General features: G+C 35.5%; 1 protein-coding gene across 1 annotated transcript in view; it reads left to right on the forward strand.

The window, feature by feature from the left end:
• Positions 1-1280: 1280 nt before the first annotated feature.
• Positions 1281-26916, forward strand: part of LOC105212298 (uncharacterized) — a 174933-nt gene continuing 149297 nt past the window's right edge. Inside the window, exons 1-2 of the mRNA XM_054226981.1 lie at positions 1281-1400; positions 12538-12683. The gene's annotated coding sequence lies outside the window, so the exon portion shown is untranslated. The remainder of the gene's footprint in view (positions 1401-12537; positions 12684-26916) is intronic.

Here is a 26916-nt window from a genome sequence, read left to right on the forward strand (position 1 = left end):
TCCCCTATCTCCCATATACTTAATATTAGGGTTTTAAACTTTCAGTGTATACCATATATATGCCGAATATGGTAGTCAAATTGCTTGTTATATTAATAAATTTAAATAAATAAATTGCGAGAGTATAAAATGTTCGGTGACACCCGAACTTAGCCCTTCCTTACTTGTTTTTGTTTATTTTTTTGATTGGCTTGATTTTAATGTTTAAATTTGGCAACATTTCTGCGTGTTTTAACAGTGAAACTTGCAAGTTGGTGCGAACTTGGCGCTCACCGACTGTTGTTGATCTATATACAATGCCTTTTGGATGTCGTTGATTGGTGTCGACCAGCGTGCGCCAGCCGATAAGATAATCTTTATTGTAGGGAACTGCCACTGTCACGGGCATTGTCATTGCTTTTGCTGTTGTTGTTGTGGTTGCAATTAAAATTCTCGACACGCTTTACAACATATTATTGTTGTTGTTGTTCAGGGCAGTGCTCTTTTAGGTTGACACCAAGCACATGCTTTCTTACATATGTATATATGTATGTGACTGTGATTATCTACAAGCAACATGCGTGTATTTGTTGCTGTTGTCGTTGGCTCTTTTATATACGGCTTCATTTTGTAATTTAAACCGAGATAAGCAAATTTATGGGTCAATAATTGTTGATTAAAACAACATAATTAAGAAAACTATCAGACACTGACTTGAAAAGGATAAATGAGGGGAAAGATAAAAGAATGTCGTAAACTATTTGTAGGTTCTTATAAATTGTTGAACATGTAGTCGTTATACATGTATGTATGTATGTATGTATGTTATGTGGGTGGTATGTAATGTCATGGGAACATACTTTATTGAATACATGATTGAAACGGTCTTATGTGCCGTCGATGTACGTAGAGTTTAAATAGATACATTTATACAATATGTTATAAAATTAAATTATTATTTTTGTTATTTACTAAAAATTTTGTTGCCAAATTCAAAGCGCTAGATAAAATACCGGGTCCAAAAAAAAAAAAATGTAAACAAAATTTATAAAAAAATATATAAAAAAATTTAACATAAAAGAAATTATAAAAGTTGTATAAAAAATTATTTAAAACAAAATTATTAAAGAAAGATTATTAAAAAAAATTATTTAAAAAAATTATAAAAAAATATATAAAAAAATGTATTAAAAAAATTATTAAAGATTTAAACCTACTTTTTTCGTAAATTTAAGTAAGAATTTCTTTATATGTGTAGAAATGTAATTTGTAATGAAATACGATTTTATATGCCTTTCAGCTTACACTATATACTTTATGGATAATGAAGATTTTGTTGTAAACGAATCTATAACGATTGCATGTACTGAAACCGGCATATGGATACTTAAACTCCTTCACAGATATACACAAAACTGTAGGTATGTACAGCATTTTTTATAGTGATCAGTGTGGTTTTTTATGTGACAAGCGTGTCTCCACAAGCACGTTATGTTATTGAAACCATATTAAGAATGGGTTAAGTCTGCATTTATTGACAAAATAACAAAACGATCGAGTTCAATAAAAATCATGAGATCATAAATTCAACGATATGCAAGAAAGCAACACAGCATGTTGCAGCGTTAAAGTGTGACTAGTGTATGCTTATTATATGTTTGTTATTGTTGTAATTGTGCACTAACCAAATCATATTAAAGCGTCGAAAGAGCGAGTTGTGTTGTACGAGAAGAATTTTACAACATAATAATTTGATGAAATTGATGGCACTCATTAAATGGGAAATTGTCAACGTGTCAGTACAATATGTCATAATTACTTGCATACAAACATGAGGAGGAAGAAATACATATGCCTTCATATGTATTACTGTAGGTATATGGTATAAGTAGTAAACTGAAATGCTTCCAACTGATAATGGAAATTTTCTAATCGTAAAAAATCTATGATTTTTCCTCTTTTATTAACTTCAAAGGCTTTTTATACAGATTTTTTTTTATTTTAATTTTCTTAATTTTCTTCTCTATATAAACACAGCTATTTACATAAGTATAACGCTTTTATATATATCATGCATTTTGTCAATTAACATAAAAATAATCAAATACTGAGTTTCTTAGGAGCCGAAGAAAAGTCGGCGCCAACCAACACTTTAGCATTGACCAGCCACCAATAAATGCATTTCATTGCAAACGTATAAATTTTTATATGACCAATAAAAATTATAGAAGACAGTTCATAATCGAATTCTAACGTTTATAGGAAAATTGGTGCCACATGCGCACCTCGTAACACCTACTCATATACATAAGTATCGGACTGGCCTGCGGCATCCTCGTACACACACACACACACATATACGCACTGACATTAAGCGTAAGAAGTAATTACAGTTTTTGATGCCATTTAGTTTATTCAACCATAAAATTGGCAATTTTTATTAAAACGTACAATTTGCTTCCTTTGTTTGCTTAAATTTAAGCGATTGATTTTAAATTGCAAAGCGTTTGGCAATAGATGTATGTATGTATGTGTACATTTATAGTTCTATCAACTGTGTATACTGTGTATACTGTTATGCATGTATGTATGTCTATTGCAATCAAATTCGGCGCCATCCCATTTTATGTCGATAGCAATAAGTTTTTATTTTTTTAGCAAATAATCGTTTCCGTTTTAATGTTTTCATTGGCGAAATTCATTTCAATTGTCGATTGGCGCCATTTTTATTTGGATATAAACATTTTTACTATTGCCATGTGAGTGCATAAATTCGACATTTATTAGCTTTTAAAAACATTATGGATTTCAGTATAATTATTAAGAGAATTGCAGCAATATACTAAATGTAGATTTGTAGCATATTTGTGGGGGTTTTTTAGTTTTATTTTTTTTAGCTAGTAAAGTAAGGAAGAATGTCTGACGAACTGATTTACGAACTCATTCACATGAAAGCTTTCTAAAAGTTTTGTAGAACAGTTACCGCACTTTTAATAATTATTGACATATATGGATGATGGGAGTTATGTTGGGTTATGTTAGTATGCAGATCTCTGCATATGCAGAAAGAACTCATTTGGACTGTTATACTCACCAAGTTATATTTAGTTGAACAATAAACTCCTAATAAATCAATTAGACCCTTATGTTTTGGCAAAGCGTTTGGAATTTGTTACAAACTTGAGGAGGATAATGTCAATTTTAGGCAATTCGCTAGATTCGCCGAAGGTGAGCCTTCCGTTGTGTTTCGACCACAGTTTGGCAAAGCTGGATATTGGAGGAGAAAATGCTTAGATGACTCCTTCTCACCTTCCAAACATCTTTGGCAACATGAATATGCCAGGATTCCTAGTCTCTATCGGACAATGTCCAGTAAGCACACCAATGATCGCGCCAAAGTGGACCTTGCTGAGAGAAAGCAGTTCGAAGGACCTTTTACGCCAAAATGGGCATGCTTATATCCGTTTTCCGTTCCGATGTTTGATATCATCGGAAGCAACAACCGCGCCGTTTGTTCTGCGTTTTCCAGACTAGATAAAGAAGCGAAGCGTATGGGTCTGGTGGTGAATGAGGACAAGACGAAATATCTCCTGTCATCAAACAAACAGTCAGCGCACTCGCGTCTTGGCTCCCACGTCACTGTTGACAGTCATAACTTTGAAGTTGTAGATAATTTCGTTTATCTGGGAACCAGTATTAACAACACCAACAATGTCAGCCTTGAAATCCAACGCAGAATCACTCTTGCCAACAGGTGCTACTTTGGACTGAGTAGGAAATTGAAAAGTAAAGTCCTCTCTCGACGAACCAAAATCAAACTCTATAAGTCGCTCATTATTCCCGTCCTGACGTATGGCGCTGAAGCGTGGACGATGACAACATCCGATGAGACGACTCTTGGGGTTTTCGAGAGAAAGGTTTTGCGCAAGATTTATGGTCCTCTAAACATTGGCAACGGCGAATACCGCAGACGATGGAACGATGAGCTGTACGATTTATACGACGACATTGACATAGTTCAGCGAATAAAAAGACAGCGGCTACGCTGGCTAGGTCATGTTGTACGGATGGAAGAAAACACTACAGCTCTGAAAGTATTCGATGCAGTACCCGCTGGAGGAAGCCGCGGAAGAGGACGACCTCCACTCCGGTGGAAAGACCAAGTGCAAAGTGACCTGGCTTCACTTGGTGTTTCCAGTTGGCGCCAAAAAGCAAAATGGAGGAATGAGTGGCGCGCTCTGGTGGATTCGGCTATAATCGCTTAAAGCGGTTCCTACGCCAAATATATATATATATATATATATATATATATCCGTTTTCACACCTCAATGCGTGAAATGCTAAGAGAAATGTTTCAACTAAGTTATGTTTAGTTGTTATAGTTGTATGTATGTATGTGATTGGTGTTGCAACCGTTTAGCCGGTTATATCCTTCGCAGTTCGGCGCCAGTTGGAGGTCCCAAGTGTAACCAGGTTGCTCTCTACCTGGTCCCTGGAGGCCTTCCCCTTCCTCGGCTTCCTCCGGCGGGTACTGCATCGAACTCTTTCAGAGCTGGTTTTTATAGTTATACACATATAAATATCAAATGAAATTGTAAGAACGTTGTTTTAGTGAAAATATAGCTTTATTTCTTCGTTATTTTCTGTGGTCCTATGCTCCTTGCAGGTGTAGCAGGAACCAATATATATATATATATATATATATATATATATATTAATACGTATAAAAAAGCCCATAAAGGCTGCTAAGCTTTTTAAAAATAAAATATAAATATTTTTCTACCTCAAGACGAAATTTAACAAATATCCAATATCCTAGACAATTTGAATTCAACCTCCTTCAAAAGTAGGCAAATTAATTCTCAACCAACAATTGTGCTCGTTGCTACCAATTGTGTCACGATTTGTAATGCCACAATTGTATTGTTGTTGTTGTTGGTTGGTCGCCACCGATTGCGGTAAATACACTCTCACTGTTACACTGAATACGAGTAAATCGCGAAATTGTCTTCAATTGTGTGCCGACATTTATGATGCTCATTAAGTCATTTGTCGCTGGCAAACTATTTGTTGTGATTGTTGTTGGTGCCGCTGTCAGCACATTGATTTCGCCAACAACCAAGACATTTTTTATTGTGCGAAATATCTCAAGTATTTTCTTTTATTGTTGTTGTCACAATTGTATCTCTTCATTGTTGATTGCGCGATAGTCTTTTGTGTCGTTTGCTCCCCACAAACGCAACGGAACAAAAAAAAAAACGAAATGTATGCGAATGTTTGCACGCAGCGCAGCGTTGCATGGAGTAGTGCGCGTCGCGTTCCACCAGCAGTAGTTGTGTGGGTGGCTGGCATTTGCCATATGAATGTTGTGGGTAATGAATCTACGGCCGTAATGTGGGCGCTTGTTGTGTAGTGTGCTTATGAATATGTTTGTGTGTGTGTGTTTGTGCGTTCTTCGCTGTCATGACCATTGAAATTGAAATTGTGCATTGTTTATTATGCTTTTCTTCGTAGTCAATTGCTTTTGCTGTTGTTTTATTGTATATAGAGTGTGCGTATTATTTCTTTGCAGTGCTAAGCTTATTTTGTTATTGTTGTTAGTTTAGTATTTGTATTTCGTTGATTTCCTTTTGTATCTGACACTTTTCCGCAACTCATTTGTTGATGAGCTGCTTTACTTTCATTTCTCATTTATTTTATTTATCAAGAAATTGGGGTAACTTGAAGGACTTTAACCAAATTGTTTCTACTGTTTAGGAAATTCTTATTATATGAATTATATAAAGGGTGATTTTTTAAGAGCTTGATAACTTTTTAAAAAAAAAAAAACGCATAAAATTTGCAAAATCTCATCGGTTCTTTATTTGAAACGTTAGATTGGTTCATGACATTTACTTTTTGAAGATAATTTCATTTAAATGTTGACCGCGGCTGCGTCTTAGGTGGTCCATTCGGAAAGTCCAATTTTGGGCAACTTTTTCGAGCATTTCGGCCGGAATAGCCCGAATTTCTTCGGAAATGTTGTCTTCCAAAGCTGGAATAGTTGCTGGCTTATTTCTGTAGACTTTAGACTTGACGTAGCCCCACAAAAAATAGTCTAAAGGCGTTAAATCGCATGATCTTGGTGGCCAACTTACGGGTCCATTTCTTGAGATGAATTGTTCTCCGAAGTTTTCCCTCAAAATGGCCATAGAATCGCGAGCTGTGTGGCATGTAGCGCCATCTTGTTGAAACCACATGTCAACCAAGTTCAGTTCTTCCATTTTTGGCAACAAAAAGTTTGTTAGCATCGAACGATAGCGATCGCCATTCACCGTAACGTTGCGTCCAACAGCATCTTTGAAAAAATACGGTCCAATGATTCCACCAGCGTACAAACCACACCAAACAGTGCATTTTTCGGGATGCATGGGCAGTTCTTGAACGGCTTCTGGTTGCTCTTCACCCCAAATGCGGCAATTTTGCTTATTTACGTAGCCATTCAACCAGAAATGAGCCTCATCGCTGAACAAAATTTGTCGATAAAAACATTTCGAACCGAACACTGATTTTGGTAATAAAATTCAATGATTTGCAAGCGTTGCTCGTTAGTAAGTCTATTCATGATGAAATGTCAAAGCATACTGAGCATCTTTCTCTTTGACACCATGTCTGAAATCCCACGTGATCTGTCAAATACTAATGCATGAAAATCCTAACCTCAAAAAAATCACCCGTTAGTATTCTTTCGAACTAATTGGGATAGAGGAGATAACAATTTGATTAGTATTCTTGTTGTTAGCAATATTTATCGATTTAATTCGTTCTGTATATAGCCTTGGAAAGTCAAGTCACACCTGCATATAATGTCAGTTTACTGTTTCAGGTCCATTTTTGGCTCAATGAGTAGTGGGGTTTGTGGGTCGGTGGAATCACCGGTTCATATTGCCATGAGAACGTAATCGTCAATGGCGACTTATCGCGCAAATAATAACCGCCTATTTGATGCTTGAAATTGAAGCTCGTGATGTCGGCGACATCTGATTTCAACAAGACGGTGCCATTTCAGACACTTCGCATCAATCAATGGATTTATTGGGAGAACACTTCGGAGAGCAGATAATTTCACGTTTTGGCCGGTCAATTGGACACCAAGATCGTGTGATATCACAACGTTAGATTTTTTCCTGTTGGGATATGTAAAGTCTAAAGCGGACAATCCCGCTTCGATTCAGGCCTTGGAGGAAAACATCACGCGTGACATCAGTTACCAGTCGAAATGCTCGAACGAGTCATCGACAATTGGACTCAATGGATAGGCCATAGAGATAATCTTTAAAAAATAAATGCCAAATAATGTTCTTTCCAATGATAATGAACATTCCCCATTAAATTTGAATTTTCTGTGTTTTTATACTCTCGCAACAAAAGTTGCTAAAGAGAGTATTATAGTTTTGTTCACATAACGGTTGTTTGTAACACCCAAAACTAAACGAGTTAGATATAGAGTTATATATACCAAAGTGATCAGGGTGAAGAGTGGAGTTCAAATCCGAATATCTATCTGTCCGTCCGTCCGTCCGTCTGTGCAAGCTGTAACTTGAGTAATAATTAAGATATCTTGATGAAACTTGGCACACTTATTTCTTTGCACCATAGGAAGGTTGCTTTAGAAAATGAGCAAAATCGGACCACTGCCACGCCCACAAAATGGCGAAAACCGAAAACACATAAAGTGCCATAACTAAGCCATAAATAAAGCTATGAAAATAAAATTTGGAACATAGGATCGCATTAGGGAGGGGCACATTTGAATGTAATTTTTTTTTAAAACTGGGCGTGACCCCGACCCCCAAATAGGTTTTTTGTATATATCTTGCAAACCAATAAAGCTATATAAACCAAACTTTCTGCAGTCGTTTTTTTAGCCATTTCCTTATACAGCCCAAAAATGACAGAAATCGGATAATAACCACGCTCACCTCCCATACAAAGGTTAGGTTGAAAATTACTAAAAGTGGGTTAACTCAATAACCAAAAACGTCAGAAACCCTAAATTTCACATAGGAACTTAGCCCTTCCTTACTTGTTTTCTTTAAAAAAGTTGAGAATCTCGATCCCCTCTTTATAAACTTTTCTTATTCAATGATATGAAAATGAAATAAATGAGGACTGGGATTTAACTTGTGATCAGTGTAATAAGATTAATTCCAATACACCAGGTAAATTTTATATATGTATTATCTTAAAGAATGCGTAATGATCTCAATTTGTTAGCTCTTACTTCTTGTGAAGGTACTAGTTTTGCAGCACAAATTGTATTGCTCTTCTTGTATAGAGGATGAAAAGATAGTTTTAAAGCATCATAACGCCAACGCCACTCCCACGGTTCTTATTTTGGAGTGCTTGTTTCAAAGCATAGGGCTGTAGCATTCTATTGGAAAGATTTCTCGAGATTCTAAAGATATTTTCTATTTCTATATTTTTATAAGAATCTGATAATTACAAGTACTGAACCCATGACCAACGAAGCGTATCTTCACACACTCTACTATGAAAGCCCAAGAAATGCACCCTGAGTAATATTAAGCATCATTTATTTAACAACGCTTTATATTGATTTCACAAACAAACACACATACATACAGACCAAAAGTCAAAAAAGCGCGCTCTGCACAACAATTTTTTTATTGAATGAAAAATTTAATGCACCCAAAGGACATAAAAGTCATTTAATTATTCATAATATTAAGGACGAATCACAGTGCTTATTTACATTCATTACAGATTTCATTTGCGAATGATAAATATGCGGTGCGTACGCCTCAAATCACTTGCAGTATTTGCAACATACACACTCGCAAACAAGCGCATACTTTAAGCATTTTACCAACAATTTAATAATGAAATTGAAATCTCGGCCGTCGTTCGACGACCTGCGACCTGAGACCTGCGTCACTCAACGCCGACCGCCTCCTTAACAGATAGACAGACAAACTTTACACACGTAATTCTACAGTAAATCCACCGCCAACAACCACAACAATAACAACAGCAAAATGATGGAAAACACTAACGAAAATATATGCGGCGTGTGTGTGTCTGTGTGTATTAGCGGCGTTTGCCGCCTGATCCTGGGTGAGAGCTGGATGATGGCTGGGCGGATGCTAAAACGATTGAAGCACGTGTTGTAATGTCGTTTTGGCGCGCGGTGCACACTTCATAAATTTTCAACGTTCCAACGTGTATAACGGAACTGTAACAGAAACAGTTATTATTACAGTTAGTTATTATAGAAGTGCAATATTGTTGCTGAAGGCAAAGTCGAAAAGTTCGCATCCGCTTCCGACACCCCATTCAAAGCGCCTGCCACCCTTTGTTGTTTTCGTCCTTGTTGTTGTATGTGAATACTCATAGCGCATTATTTACTTTTACTTTCAACCGATGTGGTTGTTGTTGTTGCAACAGCAGTTATTATTATGATTATTATTGTTTAGCCACTGTGGTTGTTGTTTTTGTTGCTGTAGCAGTAGCTGGTGTTGCGGGTGAAGTTTTTCCGAACTTCCAAACGGAAGCTAAACCCATCATCAACAATTGCTTGAAGATCTACGCAACGCCGCAATCATCCGGAAGGATTCACATTTATTGTTGTTACTGTTGGCTTTTTGATGCTATGCATAAAGTCAAGAGGGTTGAACAGTGCAAGTGCCGTTGCGACGCTGCGGAGGGTGTGAGAGTTAACTACAGCGAAAGCATCATAGCCCGGGCGTTTGTAGTAGTAGAAAGAGTTCCTTTGAAGCAGTGAAGCGACAAACCGCAATGCGCAATAAAATTCACTCCGAGTCCTAGGGTCAATGCGTCGACCAAAATCTAAAACTGAAAAAAAAATAGATGGAGGAATTGTTGCTTTTGCATTTTTTGTCTGTTAAACTAAGTAAACTGTGTCTACAGCTACCGTTGGTCGCATGGATATTTGTATGTAGTTATTAGTCGCCACACACGGCGCTGCAATCCAAACCTCGTGTGGCCACCACAACAATTTTATGATTTATTTAACCATCTTAATTGACTTTTTCCTCAAACGCATGTTGGTGTGTTTATATGAGAATTATAAGGCGTGGGTTTTCATGAATGACTGTGTGTACAAAATCATATATTATATATTCTTCTGTATATACCTGTATGTACCTATAGGCGCATTTTTATGAGAGGACATTAAGATCCCAGCATTGCAAGGAAGTGATCTGAGTGATCTGTGCTTACAAACTTGTTGCTCGAAAATTACAACAAAAAAATATCTAAAGAAATATTCTCACCTAAGATTTATGTATAATAATAATGGAATATGTCAGCAAATTCCCCGATTTCCGTCAAAGTGTTTCATTCTGAATTCATGTTAAAAATACTGTTTCTGGATTTTTTCGTTAGTTTTGCATTATAAGATAGAATAAATTGTACAAAATTCTATGACCGTTGAGTTATCTCAGGAGTCCAAAAGCAGTAACGCTGTCTACTGATTCAATTCCTTTGTTCTGTGCCTCAGTTTTCTTATCAACCTTGGCTTGAATACATTCCAGGTGCATGCCCAATCGTAGTCCTTAATATGTTTGCGGTAGTCGTCATCAAAAGTTGGACATCTCATACGCGGCTGCAGTTTCTTTTTAATTGGAGAAGTTTTTTTTTATGTGGTGGGTCCCAAATCCACGGTTACGTTCTCAACGGCATCATCTTTGAAGAAATATGACAATTTAATTTAGATACAATTAAGCAACGAACTATTGAACGTCCACAATTTGACAACCACACAATATGGAGCTAATCTTTAACTGGGTTCAAGACATGATATATGTATGTACTTTTTATAACCTTAAACGAATTTTGTTAATTCTGTATGTTTAGAAAAATACTATTAAAAGAAACAGTTAATTCAAGCAGTCATTCATAACTCGTAAATCAATAATTTTATAAATCAAACGCAGTTATAGTCAAAATATCTTAGTTTGTCTTAAAAAGGCAATATTTATTTAACCCTGCAATAACTAACGTAAATTCATCACAAATATGAACCAAGTAATATCAGTTACTACAACTTTTTCACAAAATCATTAAGTCCATATGCGGTGTTTAACGCAAACAAAGTGATCCATCTTTTTGCTTGGTGCACTTGTCAGTCATTACAAGCAAACCGTCAAATTTGAAACCTACCGCAAACGCACATTAATAACAAAACGGACAGTCGGACCTGACAAACTTCGGCAAATTTCAATCAAAACTTCATTTTCAAGGCAGAACTGGAGTTGTCAATAATGAAATATGCTCGGATGTTTATACACACTTGCTCACAAAAGTACGCGTACCAAACAAGCGATGCGACCACTCGCTTGAGCTGGAAGCAAGCCCTTAAGTGATATCAAAAAATTATTATTATTATTTGAAATGAAACGTAAAAACACTTGGCGGCGACGTTATACTTCCAGTTCTTGCTTCCTACCTTGTACCGTTTCGCGATGTTGTCAAATGAATAATACATTTATGTAAACCGAAGATGAAGGTTAGTTCAACGTGGATAGTGAGTACAGCTACTCTCCACAACACCATCATATTCACCCATTGCCTGTCCGCTTCAACTTCCAAGTCAACACTTGTGATATATTGTAGAGTAGCAGTTGGCCAAACGTGATCAATTTTTAATTGCTGCGGCGCGAGCTCAATACGCTATTAAATAATGTTTTCAACCGCCCTAGTGCACTTGTATGTATGTTTGTACATATTTATGTATGGAGCCTCCTTTTTTGTTCGCTGTGCTGGCAGTTCGCTCTCTCTAATGTGACAGTCGCGACATTTGCCACTTTTTCGCGATGCCCACAGAGTGCGTCCGTCGCTTGTCACACGCCGTCGTCGTCAATATTGTCTACGCCAAAGTGGAGAGTCCACTGTGATGTGTGTGATGGTGAGCAAGATTTATGTTCTCCCAGATTGGTAACTTGAAGCTCTTAATGAATGCGTTGCAGTGAATTTTTTTTTAAGTTTTCTTGTTGTTTGTCCGATGTATACTGTGCTTCGGTCTCTGGTGTAATTATGTATGTGGACGCGAGTCGGCTGCTCATTGGTCCATTATAGAGTTGACGAATATTAATTAGTCGGGTAATTATCACTTTGCCGCAGGAAGCCAATCTTGGTGCGTGCCAATGGGATGATCAAAAGTATCCGCATATGTTTATTGGTGTTTTGTTTGGTTAGGAGTGTGAGCATGAGGAGGAGAACGTAAGTTTTTAATTAAATTTAGCACGCACCTTTAGTAAGGATTAGACAGGTCTCAGGCTTAAGTGAAAATGATATAGACATTTCATTCATATATTTGTTGTTAGACTATAACTAGAAGGAAATACATATGTATGTATCTTTCCTCCTTCGAGATTAGTAGAGTTTACTCTAACTTGGCATTCTACGAATCCGAATTCTTTTTTCCAAGAAAGAAAACGGACAAAATGCATTTTGCCGAAAAAGTCTATATTAATTATATATAACTATATTATATATGTATATTTATATTGTTTTGAATTTTGTTTTTCTTTTCAGAAGCCCGTAAACAAATAATGATCGTATATTTCCATCGAATCATATGAGCTGGAGTTCAGTGTATGCCGATCAACTAACTTGGAGCTCAATGGATATAATGTCTAGATACGATTCAATCAGCTGAAAATATAGCGCTCCAAGAAAAGGTATGTTCTATATGGGGCTAGTAGCTAAACTATCATAACCCTTAGTATATGGCTAGGTATTATTAGCTACTATTATTGATTACTATTTTAGTTGTTTATCACTAATTCGCTATTATATGAAAAAAAAATGTTTAAATCCTGTCGTGTTGGCAAAAATTATCAAATGTCAAAATCAACTTGCAACATAGCTCTTTCCAACGTCTATACTACAAACGACTCCTCGAGTATATAAAATATTTATTTTATATATTTACACTGCATTTAAACTAGTATCGCAAACATATATTTAGCCCGAATATTATCACTATCAACTAACATGCTGTGTTTACACGTTTAAACGTCACAAAGGTCATTTCAGGCGATTCGCTTTATAATAAAAAAATAACTGCAAAATGCAATGCTCGACACCTTGTCCACCATTTCCATCCAATCTTCACCGCCTACCTACCACCGGTTGCATTAGGTGGAATATGAGCATCAAAACGAGGTGTTGACAAACATGAAATTCGTGTGAATTCCGACACGTTGTGACAATTTTTCGCCAAACCAAACACAAACACCAACAAAAACACACAACCAACAATTGAACAATATAAAACAGCGAAATAAAATAATAACGTGGAAAATCTTGCTTTACAATAACAAAAATCAGTGATAAAGATTCTCTGGACCATGCCGCCGCGTGCTGCATAAATAAAGCCGCAATGCTTGCCTGCAATAGAAATGCAAGTGACTAAAACTGGTGCAATGGAAGTTACGGTACACAAACCAACGTGCAATTTAAGCAAATTTAGCTGATTATACGAATTATTTAGAATTATAGTGAATACTACAGAATAGTAGTAAGCGGAGAAATAGTTTGAAAAATTTTTTAATTCAATCTTGAACTAAGGCAAAGACTTGAAGAAGTCATTCCAATTGGAAAGTTTAGTTTGATTTTTCTAAATCTTGCTTACCGATATAACTCCGAATACATTCGCAATATCTTGCCTCTCGGTAAATTTACCAACTATTCCCTATGATAGTCCTTTTATTTGGTCTCTGTTCACTGTTTTGTTGCTACTTGGCGGTCAAGTAAATTTCTTTAAGATAACACTAAAACTTTCCTATTATAAAATATATAATTTACGAAAATTTGAAATACCTTACCACCGTTCTTATTGAATTAGGCAATCAGCTGATTAATGGCATATTGCTTTCAGTGCTATCAGAGAGGCTTTTAAAGTGACGTCATATTAAAATTATACGTGTGTATATATTTGGCGTAGGAAACGATTAGGCGATTATAGCCAAATCCACCAGAGCGCACCATTCGTCTTTCCGTTTTGAGAACTTCCTCTTCCGCGGTTTCCACCGGCGGGTATTCATCGAACACTTTCAAAGCTGGAGTGTTCTGATCCATGCGGACAACATGACCATGACAATGTCGCTGAACTATGTCAATGTCGTCGTATAACCCGTACAGCTCATAGCTCCATTGTCGCGGTATTCGCCGTTGTCAATGTTTAAAGGACCGTAAATTTTCTGCAAAACCTATCTCTCGAAAACTCCTAGTGTCGTCTCATCGGATGTTGACACCGTCCACGCTTCTGCACCATAAAGTAGGACGGGAATGATGAGGGACTTGTAGAGTTTGGTTTTTGTTTGTCAAGAGAGGACTTTACTTTTCAATTGCCTACTCAGTCCAAAGTAGCACCTGTTGACAAGAGTGATTGTGCATTGGATTTCCAGTTTACAGAGCTGTATTAGTTTTGCAGGATTAAAATTACTCTTATAAAATTGCGGTTCTCAGGTATATTCTACGTTTTCTCATAGGATGCTAATGATGGCCGGTTGATAATGTATATATATATATATGTATATTACTTAAGCCTCTCTCCGATATCAAGTCATTTGATGAATTAAGAATAAATTTTTTATTACACAACACTTAAACACTTATAATATTCCAATGCAGCAAAATTTTTTTAGCGATTAGCTGTTGTTGGTGACACCGCCGGTTGTTGGTGTATCGCGGCACATACAAGTTGAACTTTTTAGACCATTTAGTTGCTGAATATAAAACGTGATGATACAGAGATTCACTTTATTTTCGCTTACGGTATTTGCTTTTCTTTTTTGTCAAGTTGAAAGCCACGTAAGCTGATTTTTTATTGCTAACATTTAGTACAGACACCAGCATTCGGCGAAACACAAATAAAAAGTTTAAAAAATATATATTTACATATTTATATACATATAGCTTTTTGCTCAGCAGACTATACTCACTGACCAACTCGCTCCTCGTCGTATTTTCCCTGCAACGCTTCACATTGAATGTTACCCAAGAATATTGATATCGTGCATATTGATCTTGTTCATCGATAAGACAATGGCATGAACCACTTCCTTGGAAAGCGTCCAACTTGTCCGCGGATCAGCTGCAATGCGCATTTTGCGCTGTCTCAGACACCGCATACACATACACACACACATGTATAGAAAAGTATAGTAATGCATGTGTATGCATATTACTGATTGCCGTCGCGTCTGGCGTTGAGCCATTGGAATTGCTTTGGATTGAATTGAGAGTTTTTAGCTGCTTTATTTGGTTTATTGCTCATGCATAGTTGTTGTTGGCATTTTATTTTACTTTTATTTGTTGCAGTTGGTGCCATCTGAACTCGGGGTTGCCCAAAATTGTTTTGTTTTTATTTTTATTTATGCAACTTTTTATAATGTTTCATATTTTCTTTGCGCACTCATTGTTATTGTTGTGGATGTTGTTGCTTTAGTTATTCTACGTATTGTTATTTTATGGTTGCACTTTTGGTTAATATTTTTTGACAAAGTGCCTGTGATAACCGTTTACCATATGGTCATATGCGTACATATAAATACATACATATGTACATGTAAGCACACCAATCATTTTGCGTGTTGTTGTTGCTTAAGGTTTGCAGTAAAGCTGTGGACTTTTTCATTTCCTTCACAGCTTTCTGTCCATTGTTTCCGTGTATATCCTCAGCCATGCTTCATACGCTCAGTGTAGTTGTTCGCTTTGGAAATCTATTTGTAGATTGGTTCATAGCAATAAATTGCATAATGGTAATGTATGAATTTGCCAAATATTACTTTTGTAGTTAGCAATAATTTTTACATTTTTTTCGCAATTACTTATATCCGTCTTTGTAAGCTCACTGTCATGTGAGTTGTGTGATTATTATCCGAAATTCTAATAAAGGAAATGTGTAACAAATTAATAATTTTTTTATTTACTTCATGTCCAAACATTGAATTAAGTCATCCAAGGCACAAGCTGTGTGAGATCTGTAATCCATATATTCTGTGGCAGAATTGAAACAACCAACCCCTTCTCGGATTCCAAAAAAATAATAATTTATTACATTATAAATAGTTTTTTTTAGGAAAATAACTTTGCCTAGCCCTCATAAAACCGTTATATTAAAAATTTAATTGAGTAAAATTTCATGTCTCAGCCATTACATACTAATTTAAACCAAATTTAGCACATAATATTTTATTTACAATTTAAGAAATGGCTTTAAGTAGTACTCCTTCCTATATAACACCATTTTATATTCCACCAGATCTTTTCACGTTCTGCTTCTTCTTAATTGTCGTAGACACGGCTTACGCAGTTATAGCCGAACCATTCGTTATTCCTTCTCGCCAATTGGAAATCACAAGCGCAACCAGGTCCGGGTCCTAGTCTTTCCAGCTTAGTGGATGTCTCCCTCTTCCTCGGATTTCTCCAGCGGGTCATTCGTACAACATGACCTAGCCAGCGCAGTCGCTGTCTTTTTATTCGCTGAACTATGTCCATGTCGTCGAAGCTCGTCGTTCCATCGATTGCGGTATTCGCCGTTGCCAATATTTAAGGGACCATAAATCTTCCGTAAAACCTTTCTCTCGAAAACTTCTAGTGCCGTCTCATTGGATCAAAATTGGGGTCTCCTTGATTCCTTTTCATTGGAGAGGTTTTTTTATGTGTTGGGTTCCAAACCCTACGCACAACCGCATAAGCGAGCTTTTTCTCCTCACTTTAGCTCGCCTCCAAACGGATGTGTGTTGACTATCCAGAGGATACTTGGTCTAAACCCGGAAGTCGTGAGTTGATTGAGCCATATGCAAAATAAACGTTCCTGGCCACTCCCAAGTGAATGGCAGTCAGTAACTTTCCTCACTTACGTGAACTTCTACACATGACTCCATCCTTCACTCTTTCACTTTACTAAAGATTAATTAAAGACCGATGTAGATATTGAATTAAAACTGGGAAGAAATAGAGTCGCTAATAAGTGACAACTCTAAAAAAATGGTCGAAATGAAACAACTCTTTTTCTAACCCCCAGAGACCGAATAGGAGGATCTCAATGCCTATATCTGAATATATCGGTCAATATGTGAGTTAGCTTAATAAAATATTTCTTCAATTATAATCAAGTTTATTGCCAAAAGTTTATATAATCGGATTTGTATATGTTTTGAGCATGAATGTATGCTGTTTATTTTCCAAAATCACAATGTGTCTGTCAATCGGTGAAGACAATAAGATTAACCGGTATAAACGTTTCTTTAATTTCACTAGTTTAATGTTATTGTTCTATTTGTTTTTTTTTTTATTGTAATACCTTAAACTAGGGCTTATTAAATGAAAGCAAAGGTGACATACTAATAAGATCTAAGCTAAGCTAAAATTAGTGATATTGACACTTAGCGACTGTTCTTACTACTCATATTTGTTCGCTAGAATACTAAATTAAGTCTAGACAACTACATGTATTTTCACAATCCTTGCCAACCATTCTCTATAATTTAAATTAGTGCTAATAAGAAAATTATTACAATCGTCTACATACTACGGAGCGAAGAGTTACACTTGGCCAATGCGAAATGTGAGAATTTAAGAACCGGCTATTAGAATTTGCACTTGCCAACCAATTTAATGCACATGTATACACACATATTTATGCCCCACTACATACGATTACTTGCAACGGCAGTTGCTGCTACCAACCGAGGCGAATTATTAATTTCGCAATCGTACTGTGTGTACGCGGTCTACTAAGATAAAAAATTAAAACAGAAAAAAATTTACAATATATGTATTCACATTTCTTTGCTTTGGGAAGAGCATGCAGCATAGTAATTTAATATTTTGTGGCGCCACTAGAACTATAAAAAAACTTACGACAAAAATTAAATGACCTAAACTGAGCCATTCATTATGACAACACGCACCGCCCGAGAAAACAAGGTGAGCTCGTTGTCTGCCAACAGAAGAGGTGAGTGAGAGACGCAGACATGCGCATGCGAATGCAGCAGTAGTAGCACTGCACAGCTTTCGTACAAGTATTGGCGAGGCAGACCATATATACATTCGAGATTGCGATCAATTCTACACCGATAAGGAACGCGTGCGCAGGCGTACGCGCGTTTACTCCTCTTGGACAGTGGTGAGGTTTGGGAAAAGTTATTATAAATTTTTAAATTTTTTGGCATTTAGTATAAGCATTTTTTTTGTTTAAATCGTTAGTTTTAAGACCTCTTTGCGTTTTCATATAATCTAATTTAGATTTATATTAGAAATTATAAGTCGCTGAAATAACATCTCTATTTTCGGTTTCAAGACCTCTTTGAGATTTTGTAAAATCTAATTTTATACTAAAAAGTTTCATATAGTAATAAGTTCAGCTTCATTTTGGACGAATCCCTAATAGCACGCTGGAGTGGTATCAGAATAGTTCCTATATTACTGAAATTAAGAATGTAATTGCAGTTGGAACCTGAACCTGTCACTGAAATATTCGCAAGCACGTTGATTCCACGATATTGACAGACGATTTCCAAAATCGACCACAGTACAAAGCCTACAGAACACACCAGTTAACATGATCAGTAAAAATTGAAAAAAGTAACGACACGTGACGCAGAAATACTTCGTCACAGCTCTACAACTTAAATACCGAAATCGAAATAAGGACAAAGTTACACAACAGTAACAAAAAAACGAAGAAACCAAACACAAAATCACAGTTGCAGGTTAACGAAATCATTCGAATTAGGTTCCGCACTAAAAACAGAATTTGTATGAATGAAAATATGCGATTGCAGGCTAACCACAATACAACAACAAAAACGTTGCAAAAATGCGAAGAACAAGCAAAACTGTCTGTCTGGATATGAGAAGTGACATAAAAAAGGTTCACTTTCGGGTTTTGTGCTGCAACAAAGCTTGACACATACACACTTAGGATGAACAAAATTGTGAACATGTGGGAATATCGATGCTGGAGCCTTTTTCGCATTTTTATTGGCACGATGACGGTGTGCTTGCGGCAGCAGCTGCAGCGTCGATTCCACATACTGTCCGCATAATGCTGGTGGTTTATTGTGAACGCTTCAATTTTGATTTATACAGAAAATATGCGCTTATAATAAATAAGAAATATAACTACAGACAGACACACTAATATTCATATTGCTTGGCTGCAGCAAATAATTTCTCCTCAGCTACAACGACAAATCGGTAGAGATACTCCTTACTCATTTTGTATTGTTTATGCAGTGGATATATACATACATACATATATAGTATAGTATAGTATAGCATATATGGGTCCAATTGGAACATAACCCGTTTGTAAAGTGTCCATCAAAATGCATTCGCCTTCACTTTAAAAACTGCGTAAACTCTTCGACTTCTGATTAACTTCATCCACCAACAGCGCCACTATCATAACTGCTACCGTCGCCCTCATCAGCCGCCACACATCATTCGTCTGTTACGATTCCCAATTCTCATTTTTTAAATACAACACTGCTTATTTGCTGATGTTCGCACTGTGTCTGGCCCGCAGATTTTTATTTATTCATTTGATCTTTAACTCCGTTTTGAAGCTAATAAATTATTTTTGAAATTTATATTTGTTTGTTTGTTCAAGTGTTTGTTTGTCTTTTGAGTGCCATCATTTGAACCATTTCATAATTTGTCCGTCGATCCTTCAAAGCTTAGTGCCTCCTTTTTTGTATGGTCATTGACTAACTGACTGCTTGTGAAATTGAGAGTGAATTGAATCTGGTTGATTATTGATATATGACCCATCATCGTTGCTGTTTTCTGTGCCGTTTTGTCACTTTTTGTTGTTGGCGTCATGCAGCTGTCAAATTATATGGTATCACCATACATTCCATAAAATTTCAATATTTTAGGCATCCGTATCGCAAACGTTACGGTTTTAGTATTAATAGTACTTTAAGCGTAGATTTTCTGTTTTTAAAACATTTTCCAAATTAGTCATCAACAATTTAGTTACAGTTACGATATAATTTTCAGAATTTAGAACATCACTTATCATCAAAATCATTTAACTCGCCGTAAACTTAATTTTAGTGATTTATAAACCAATATGGACCGTACTTCGAAAGGTTGGGCTAAATAAGTCTTAAGAGAAGTGAATATATTGTGACGAAATTGCCTGAGACACTATAGCTGATTCTAAAATATACTCAAAAATTCATTATTAGATAGCAAGATAGCTTTATGCATCAAGCTACTTTTGGTCTAAAAAATTAAAAATTAAAAATAAATTAAATTAAGAAAAGACTTTTAATTAGTGTTGTAAGACATCTGAGATACGATAAAGAGTGGTAACGCTTTATTTAGGTTCCAAGAGATCAATTAGTTACTATCTTTATTTTAAGGGTATTTAGCGTACATGGTAATACATATAAATAAGAAATATGTATTAATTATTATTAAAAATGGTATGAATTTCATCCAAAAATAATTTATAGTTTTTTTTAATTAATTATTAATCACATTCGCACGGGACATGTCGCACGGAACATTTTTTTCAATCATATTATTTATGTTGATTTTGTTGCTATAATACGGAATTATTTAACAACAAGTCCAATAAAATGGCTTAAAAAAGTAGTAAATGTATTTATTTATTTATTTTAACTAATATCCAAAGAGAAACACAACAAAAATTCTATAGTATGAAGTGAAAATAGTATTATGAATGTGAAATATAGTTTTTTAAGAAAATATTGTCCTCGGGTATACAAATTTTTGGATTTCGTTATCTGCTAGACTTTTCGTTTGATAACTGTTCCCACTCCATCGACGGCTCCTTGCAAAATAATTATATTCTAATGAAGACTATTTTAATTATTTTATAAAATTAATCAGGCTTGATAATATAAATTTGATTTTAAACAGAGAGCAGTTACATTAAAAAAAAATATAAATATTTTAGAAAAGCAACTAAATGATTTCTTAATTTTAGTTAAGAGATTTATCAAGAAAATAATATGTCGTGCATTAACTTGTCACTTTTAAAGTCAAACGATTTTCTTCCTATAATTTCTATAATTTTCAATAATCTATTTAAATAGCTAGTTAGTGGAATTTAAAGTGCGGTTTTTGCTCATATGTAAATAATTAATGTAAATGTATATATTTACATACTTAAGTCAATTTCATAAAACAAAAAAAAAATGTCTATTTTTAAATTCCACACCTACGATGTCGCACGGGACCAATTTTAAGTAGTTACCAAAACCACAAATTTTCTGATTTTTGAACAAGGTTTTTTTATTTTAATTGTATAAAAATTTACTGTTTATACCCAAAATAATAATAATAGGATAATAAGAGAGCAAAAACTTACAGTTATTTGCAATCGCATGGTTTCTTATGCATTTTATTTTGCTCTTTGAACCGTTATAAAGGTTTTACACAAAGCAAAAAATTATACATGATTTGTTTCGTTAACAATTTTGACGAAAAAACAAATGCAGTAGAAAAATCGAAATGTGAAAAGTAGCACCTATTCGACTTGGCTTTGGCATATCTCGTAATTGGTTATGAATTAATTTAAAATTAATTAAATATAAATAAATTTAAATATTTTCCTATGAAAATATGCAAAAACTTTGTAATTCTAATAATGTTTAATATTTTGTCTGTGGTTGACCTTCTGGCGGAAATGCCCATATACATACCAAAGTGATTAGGGCGACGAATGTCTGTCTCTCCGTCTGTCCGTCCGTCCGTAAGCAAGCAAGCTGTAACTTGAGTAAAAATTTAGATATCTTGATGAAACTTGGCACACTTATTTCCTGGCGAAAACCGAAAACACATAAAGTGCCATAACTAAGCCAAAAATAAAGCTATGGAAAAATTTGGTATGAAGGATCGCACTATGAAGGGGCATATTTGGATGTAATTTTTTTGGGGAAGTGGGCGTGGCCCCGTCCTCAACTAGGTTTTTTGTACATATATCGCAAACCAATAGAGCTATATAAACCAAACTTTCTGCAGTCATTTTTTTTAGCTACTTCTTAATACAGTCCAAAAATGAAAGATCGGATAATAACACACGCCTATCTCCCATACAAAGGTTAGGTTGAAAATGACTAAAAGTAGTTAAATCATTAACGAAACTCGTCAGAAACACTAAATTTTACAAAATGGAAAATGGGCGTGGCATCTCCCACTTATGGGTCAAAAACCATATCTCAGGAACTACTCGACAGATTTCAATGAAATTCGGTATATAATATTTTCTTGACACCCAGATGACACGTGTGGAAAATGGATGAAATAGGTTCACAACTAAGACAACTACCCATATAACTCAATTTTGAATTCCATCTGATTCCTTCACTTTATAAGATATATGTACATTAGGAACTAATGAAGAAAGAAGAAATCAGTGCCTTATGGTAATTTTTCACCGAAAATATCGGTAAATCTCTCAGATATTTTAATTTAATTTAACTTAATTTTTCTTCTAATAGTGTGTCTCTGTATCAGAAATGGTTAAAATCGGGTCATAACTTCCCCGAGTTCTCATATAGCCAATTATAGGATTTTCAAAAATACAAAGGGCTTAATAGCTTATAAATCGGCTAATATGTGAAATTTCTTAGCCAAATTAGTTTAATCGGCTCAGGAATTACCTCAGCCTATATACAATATATGATGATTTTCGTTTTTCTGTTGGACTTTATACCGAATATTTGGGTTAAATTGTGTGTTATCTTAATAAAAATATAGCAATAAATTGCGAGAGTATTAAATGTTCGGTTGCACCTGAACTTAGCCTTTCCTTACTTGTTAAAGTTGAATTTGTTTTTAAATGTGTCCGCCATATTGGTCCGCCATTGGGAACTTTTGAAAAGTAACGTCAAAATCTTAATCAGCGACCCCGAGTAACGATTTTCAAGCGAATCTATTGGATTTTTGAAAAAAAAATTACCCTCGCCATTTTAAATTTTTAAATACCGACACCGATTCGTAATCTGTGACCCTGAAAACCCCCAGTAGTGAATTTCTGGGATTGAAAATACCAAGTGCTGCCCTTCTCCACCTGGTCTTTCCAATGGAGTGGAGGTCTTCCTCTTCATCGGCTACCACCAGCGGGTATTGCATCGAACACTTTCAGAGCTGGAGCGCTTTCGAACATTCGAACAACATGACCTAGCCAGCGTAGCCGCTGCCTTTTTATTCGCTGAACTATGTCGATGGCGTCGAATAACACATACAGCTCATCGTTCTATCGTCTCCGGTAGTCGCTGCCAATGTTTAAGGGTCCGTAAATCTTCTGCAAAACCTAAAAAAGTCTGAGCGGATGATGACATCGTCCACGCGTCCATAAAGCAGAACGGGAATGATAAGGGGCTTATATAGTTTGGTTTTTGTTCGTCGAGAGATGACTTTACTTCTCAATTGCCTAATCAGTTCAAAGTAGTACCTGTTGGCAAGAGTGATTCTGCCTTGGATTTCTAGGCTGACATTTTTGGTGTTGTTAAACTGTTAATCAATATATTTTCATTCTATGTTAAAATATAGGTATACCCAGTTTTATTTATTTAATTCGCAAAAAGTTTTATGTTCATACGTTAAAACATGTGTTCTAAATTTTGTTTGTTGCAGTTTTGTTGCATTGTTTGGCTCTTGACGTTTGTATTCCATGCCTTTGTTACATGATTTATGTAATTCATAAGTGTAATACATACTTTTTGTTCGAATCCATAAGATATAGGGTAACTCTTCTAAAATTCTACCTCGATAGAAAAATTTTAAATTTTGTATTAAGCTCTGACCAAAAAGTTCGATTTATGGAAGGAAATTTGTATGAAAGTTGCCTTCTATTGCCAATTCAAGTGTTCGAGTTATGGAAGTTCCACTGTATATGGGCAAGGTCTGGGCTATTAATCTAAGACGGGTTCGAAAAGAAAAATAATATAATCTAGCTCTTTTAAATCCGCACACAAAAATATTATGTTATCAGCTAGAAGTGTTTCTAGCTTGTCGCATTCTTAAAATAGTACAACATAAAAGAAACAGTTAAGTAACAGTTCAATTGTAGTGTGTCAAATGCAGCGTAACCTTTTTATTTCCATTACAATAATTTTATCGGCGACTGACACAACGTAATCATAATGAAAATATTGACTCCTGCATTTGACAGGTGCGTGTCGTGCAATGTACGCTAAGGGATGGTTACCACGCTAAGAAATAGGAACGCCCGCACAACGCGCAGAAAACTTTTAAAGAGGACGGAAAGAGAAAAATTCACATTTGGGTTTGGTAATAGAAATGTTGACAGCAAAGCGTACGAGCGGCATTGGTGACATACAAATTAGGGGTCTATCAAAGTGACAAAGTAAGCGGGTAACGCCCACACAGTTATCGGCTGCAGTTGCAACAGAAACCCGGCCGAATTACAGGCCTCTTTATTAAAGAGTATTTAGAAGTGATTTACTCAGATCTGTGTTTATGTGTTTGAACGTATATTAGATGACGACAATCGTCGGTCTGTGCAATAAAATTATGCAATAAATACATATCGGTTGGTATTACGTGTAAGCAGCTCGAGTGGTTGAAGGTGTGCCGGTACTCTTTGCAATCGGCTACAGAAATTCACGCACCATAAATTTTTGTCGTCATTAAATCATTCGAGTTATGAAATAATAATAATTGCAAACATATTCATCGTTGAGAAAGCCAGCTTCACCGAGCTGCAGAGGATAAGATGCAGGAAAATGTGAAAAATTGTTAGTGCAAAGGCAGGAAGAGGAAACGCAAAGAAATATGAATGTGCTTTGAAAAGCGGAGCATAGTTGGCTGGCTGTCATCAACGTTGCCTTATGGTTTTCCGCCTTTGCCAAAAAGTGTATAAAATGAAAAAAAGAAAAATGAATTTTTCTATTTGCCGCTTGTTTCCTTCTTTAACTGCCACTTTTCCATTTATTTTTTTTTTTTTTTGCTATTTGCCAATGCACAAGTGTGTGACTTCATATTTCACTCACTCTCTACGGTTGGCGGAGTAGCTGTCATGGCCGTACTGCTGCCGTTAGGAAGCGGATGTGGTGAAGAGGAGAAAAGAAAATGCCGGTTCTTGGTTATTAAAATGAAACTTTTCTTTTCAAGCGCTCTTTTCGTTGCATTACAAAGAAAGGGAACTCAACTGTATTTGACTTTTTCGCATTACACTCGTATGTAGCAGCTTTAAACTTTTTTCTTCAACTACTATGTATGTAATAGCTTACAGCACTAGAGATGGGCAAGTGGGGTAGAGTGTGTGTGCGTAAAAAGTGTCTTTTTCAAATAGATTTACCAGCATAATGTTGGTAAATATGTATGTACATGCTTACTCTTATGTATTCCTTAGAGAAAACACACGCACATCCACTTGCATATGTGTTTGTATACATGTATGTGTGCATACTTGAGGGGCGTTTCGCTCAAGACGTAGCAGCGAAAGTGTATTGCAATCAAAGTGATGAATAAATTGAAATCTGTAGTTGACATATTATTTTCTTTAAATCATCACACAGCTATATTACGTGAGATAAACAAAGGAAATGCAAGAAATAAAAATGTAAATTTAGAGCAAACGGCAGGATGAAAAAATAAATATACATACTAACATATATTATATAGAAATCCAATACGATGTGCGACATTGCATATCAATTCGACTCCGAGGGAGCTGTTAAAACTTTAGCAGGAATTTATTTAACTGAAGTTAAGTTATAACACATTTTATTAGCACTGGAATTGAGTTCCACAGCAGCTGAACCGGGAGATAACTGGATTCTTACCTTTACTTATGTAATTGTATGCAAAATTTGCGTTAGCGAGTAGCAAACGAACGAGCCTAAATTACTCTGAAGTCATCTAAATACACTGGAAGTATTCAAAAATATTTCGTGGATTATTTGCGTCTTTTTATACTCTCGCAACAGCATGAAAATGGACGAAATTGAATGGTTCCTCCATGAACTAACTGCTATTTTTGTAAATTTTTCAGTCCCACTTGTGTGTGTGAGTAACAGTGCATCGAAAAAATAATTTCAAATAAAATTTTGTACTTTCAAGTGACTAAGAAGACAGCCCAGTGGTAGGAGATCGTGCACGATGGCCACATATCAATAAAATGTGGATATTTTGTAACTATATATTTGAAATGTATTTCTCTAATGAACAAATAGTGATTTCTAAACGGACCAACCAATAAAATACCCCGTAAATCTAAAATAATAATTTCTAAGAAACATCGTTGAACAAATGTTGTTTGTAACCGACAATTGTAATACAGTTATCAGGCTTTTAATGGTTAAATCACGCCTATCCTCCATACAAAGATAATGTTGAAAAAAAGAATTCTTTAATTTAAAAAAAAAATCCATAAATCTAAAATTTAATGGTAAAATACAAAAAAGTTGCACTAAGTACAAAAAATCGACGATGGGCGCGGCTCCGCCCACTTATATATAACAAAAACCATAACTCAATAACTATTCGATCAATTTAAACGAAATCCGGTTCATAACATTAATTAGGCATCTCGAGGGTATAATTTGGCTGAAATCCATTCACAGCCAAGCCTACTTTCCTTATACTATAAAAAAGATAATTAAAAGATAATTAAAACATATTTACGAAATACGACAGGTCAAGATAGGCTTAATGGTCTAGCATCAATGAATATTGATAGGGATATTGATCTGTCAGTTGATGAAATACTATAAGAATTCTTTCAAAAACCAAGGAAAAGATAACATGGAATGTGAGATCCCGTGTAATCCTCAATTAATCACTGAGCTTCAGGGATACTGCTTGTACAAATGTAGAGAAAGTTCGAATTATATGAATAACAACAAAAATCTTGTAACTTATGATAGTTGTTTATAATTTGATGTGATTTTT

Source organism: Zeugodacus cucurbitae, chromosome 2 (genome assembly GCF_028554725.1).
Source record: "Zeugodacus cucurbitae isolate PBARC_wt_2022May chromosome 2, idZeuCucr1.2, whole genome shotgun sequence".
Classification (NCBI taxonomy): domain Eukaryota; kingdom Metazoa; phylum Arthropoda; class Insecta; order Diptera; family Tephritidae; genus Zeugodacus; species Zeugodacus cucurbitae.